The sequence below is a fragment of the Bison bison genome, unplaced genomic scaffold (assembly GCF_000754665.1).
Source record: "Bison bison bison isolate TAMUID 2011002044 unplaced genomic scaffold, Bison_UMD1.0 scf7180017845741, whole genome shotgun sequence".
NCBI classification, from domain to species: domain Eukaryota; kingdom Metazoa; phylum Chordata; class Mammalia; order Artiodactyla; family Bovidae; genus Bison; species Bison bison.
This window is the reverse complement of record NW_011476314.1, coordinates 16,004-20,187: the sequence shown is the minus strand read 5'-3', so window position 1 is coordinate 20,187 and position 4,184 is coordinate 16,004. Positions and strand designations below refer to the sequence as shown.

Below are 4,184 nucleotides of genomic sequence, written 5' to 3'. Positions count from 1 at the left end.
AGAGTTGGACTGTGAAGAAGGCTGAGCACCGAAGAATTGATGCTTTTGAACTGTGGTGTTGGAGAAGACTCTTGAGAGTCCCTTGGACTGCAAGGAGATCCAACCAGTCCATTCTGAAGGAGATCAGCTCTGGGATTTCTTTGGAAAGAATGATGCTAAAGCTGAAACTCCAGTACTTTGGCCACCTCATTCGAAGAGTTGACTCATTGGAAAAGACTCTGATGCTGGGAGGGATTGGGGGCAGGAGGAGAAGGGGATGACAGAGGATGAGATGGCTGGATGGCATTACTGCCTCAATGGACGTGAGTCTGAGTGAACTCTGGGAGTTGGTGATGGACAGGGAGGCCTGGCGTGCTGTGATTCATGGAGTCGCAAAGAGTCGGACACAACTGAGTGACTGAACTGAACTGAACTGAGCTCAAGAACATGTGCTGAATGAAAAGAAGATTGGAGATTGACTCTCCTCAGAGCAGATTACCAGATCCAGTTTCCCTCTGCTTGGAATTCTCTTTTTTCATCTGATGGGTTTATTTCAACACTAAGGGGTTACTAGATGTTACATACCCTCACTTACTGAGCTCCAGGGTCACCTCCTCCAGAAAGTCTTTGACCTTCCTTCTTCAGGTATTCCTCCTCTCCATGGCCACTGCACCAAGGTGGACCTCTCAGTCCCTAAACCAAGATGGTCCCTGGGCCACAGAAACCAGACTGGACTCATTTCACTGTGGCAATCTCCTGGCAGTGCTGGGCCCAGGAGACACCTGTAGAAGATATCACCTCTAAGGTAAGAGATCCACCTCTGAAGTGGACAGCTCCTGGTTGGGATCCCAGCCCTGCTACTTGAGGACTTAGGCCAGTTTCTATTAGTTTGCTGGTCAGTAAAACAGCCAGCTGAGGTCCAGAAATAAGGTTCCAAATGAATTGTGGTTGAGTTGCCAGGGCAGTCATTATGCCCTTAACCCCAGGGGAGGGGCAGGGCAGAACAGGCCCTGTGATAGCTGATTTTTAGAAGTCCAGGTACCTGGGCTTGGTGGGGTGCAGAGAGGAACTTACAGTGGGTTTCATCCTTCTCTGTCCCTGTCTAATGTCCTCCACCCACAAGTCACCTAGAAAACAGAACCTGGAACATGACTAAGTATCAGTGTTTTATTTGGGTGACAAAAACTGAGGTCATTGAGGATGAGAAAAGAGACACAATGTAAGGTGACAACACACTGGGTCTGCTTCATGACAAGCCTGGAAGAAGCACAGAAGCTGTGTGCACTGCCTGCCTGGGAGGTCTCCCCACGGGGAGAAATGGTCTCCTTGTTGGGAGAAATCTTGCACCAGTTCAGGAAAGGGAGGGAAAAAGAGGGAATTTATCTGCTTGGATTTCTCCCAACTCCCAATAGTCAAACACTATGCCTGGAGCATTAACTCTTTCACACTCCTGGGTTGCTAGTGGCTACTTGAGATGTCAGATCCCATATCCTGTGAGGAGCTTTTCATCCAAGTTTGGAAATGATGGGAGGAGACAAACTGGATATGTGGCTAGTGAGTGCCATAAGATGTGTTCACAACAGCCTGATACTGTTTTTCTCATTTATCAGAAGAGGAAACCTGGCATAATGGTCAAAAACCTTTCCCAAAGTCACATGGCTAGTAAGTGGTAAATTCAGAATTTGAACATAGTCTGGTTCTGGAAACTGTCGAAGACCAAGATAAGGAACTTGGATTTTGTGTAGCAGGCAAAGGAGAGTCGCTAAAGGGTTTCAAGCTGGGAGTGACATAAAATAAAGAGCTTTTGAATTAAGCTCCCATTCTTTACTTTGCTCCATCTTCCCATGTGGATGAACTTGGCACAAGTAGATGGCCTCAGAGATGTGAAGACATCCAACACAGTTTCTGAGGAGCCCTGACTGGGTCCAGAGCTCATATGGGCTTCACCATTGCCTCATAATCTTAGTGTCTTCATCAAAGCCTACAGCCACCAAAGAGATTACCTGGTCAGAGGCAGGCAGGATCTGGGTGGAGAAGCCGAAATGAAGGGAAGAGCAGATTGACATAAAGGCCAGGAGTAGGAGGAGGACCAGCCATACATCCATTGCCAGCTGGTGAGTCTGGAGATCTTGGCATCCCCATATGAGTCCTTTGGTGTTGCCTAAGAGGGTGAGATCTCATGAACCATCAGCCACACTGGTCATATTTATGTGGTCGATGTTTGGTGTGTATCCGTGTGTGTATGTCTTCCAAGTTCATCAGAACAGAAGAAGGACCAGGTACAGGCTTCCCATGTGCATTTATATGAATGGTCCATTCACCTGGGGAATGACAAGGAAGAGAAGGAATTTAGAGGAACAGTCTAGCAGGTAGGAAGAAAGGGGTCTGACTTGATGAAGCAGAGCCGTCAATGTTGATCAAAGGTTTTCCTTCTGATTTTTATGTAGGAAAGCAGTGAGGAGATGGCATAACTAGCAGTCTCCATCATCTCAGCACAGGCATACCAGACTGTGGGAAAGCAGGTCAGTGGGGCCAGCAGAGCTTGATCCCAACCTTTAAAGATGACAGGCTAAATCCAAACCATTACAAACCATGGATCCCCCACAAGTCTAATACCCAGAGATTTCTCCACCCACCCCACATGTCTGATACCTCATTTACCTGTGTTTGCATTGGTGACTCACGAGGTGGGAGTGCTTAGGGTAAGCTTTCTCACAGTTCTCATAGTCACAGCAGTAAGGCCTTGAAACTGGGGATCTCCTCCTGGGAGCTTTTTCCTGGATCCTAGCATACTGCTGCTCTGCTCTTTGTGGAACAAGTATGGGCTGCTTAGGTAGGAAGGGGTCTTCCTGGGAGACTGGCTGGTTCACAAAAGAGCCCTGGAATTCCAAAGCCAGCAATAAGGGCATCCCAATATTGTGGGGCTCTCTAGGAGGCAACATCTGAGCCATAGAAGGGAGCATTGCTTGGGCCTCAGTGGAAGGCACGGTTGGATTTATCAGGCGAGTGTAATCTCCTCGGTTCTGTCTTGTCTCAACAAAAATTTGAAGCTACAGACATTAAAGCCTTCAGTGTGTCACAGCTCTTGGACAGACCATGTTATAGCTCTCGGGTCTCAAACAGACTGTGTTATAGCTCTTGGACAGATCAGTGTTACAGCTCCATGTTACAGCTCAGTTTTATTTAGAAAATAGCAGGAAAATACATCCTTGAGGCTTGAGGGCATTCCGACCCAAAGACGCGAAGAGAAGAGAAAGCCCTGGCCCTTTGGCTCGTCTTTTTTATATTTTCTCCTCCCCCTGAGCCTGCCCTATGTAAATTGGCAGTGCTGTTTGTTCTACCTGAGGTCTTCACTCCAGTCCTCGGACCTTCCTTTGTTCTATTTTCATGGGCTTTTCCTTTCCTTGTCTTTTAGCCACCACCATTTTGGATTCCTGTTTCCTATTCTAACTACCTAACAGATTTAATAACGTTTTAGGTGGTAAAGGGTCTCTGTTAGAAGCTACTGTTGGGAGGCCAGGATAAGATATTCGCATTCTGATGTAGGAAATCATTGGGATTCCACTGGGAGGTGAGGCTGGTGGCATCCTTAGATTCCCACCAAAGGTCAAGGCCATCCTGGAATATTGGGTTCTCCTAAGGGCATCGTCTGGGGTCCCTTTAAAATCATCATTCCTGGCTGCAAATGAGACATTCCTTGAGTGAAAATCATCTGGGAATGGGTGAAAGTCAGTTGAGGGCAATAGCTCACATGGTGGTCAGACAGTGCCATACTGAACTGTGGCCCCATTTCACTGGAGTTCTGCCTGGGTGCCTCAGCAGAAGCCAAGGGGATCCTCTCCAGCTCTGTGCACTGAGGGACATGTTGAATGCCTAATGGACTATGGTTCCAAGAGGTGCGCATTTCACTGCTTCCAGCAGATGAAGACATAGTCAAGTTGGACACTGACTTCTCAGCATCCTTGGAGAAAGAAAGTCAGGGGGATTCACCATAGCTTAAACCACACTTCTTCATGTCCCCATTTCCAGACCTCACCTTAATCCAAGCCCTCATTATCTCTTGCCTGAATTATCCCACCTTCAGGCCATTCTCCAGTTTGGGTTTTCTAAAATGCAAGTCTGGGGGGGACTTACCCAGTAGTGCAGTAGTTAAGACTCCTTGCTTCCACTGCATGGAGCTTGGGTTAGATCTCTCTTCAGGAAAC

General features: G+C 47.5%; 1 pseudogene; it reads right to left on the bottom strand.

Annotated features, from left to right (window-relative positions):
- Nucleotides 1-2,078: 2,078 nt before the first annotated feature.
- On the bottom strand, nucleotides 2,079-3,946 carry LOC104986447 (annotated as a pseudogene).
- Nucleotides 3,947-4,184: the final 238 nt, after the last annotated feature.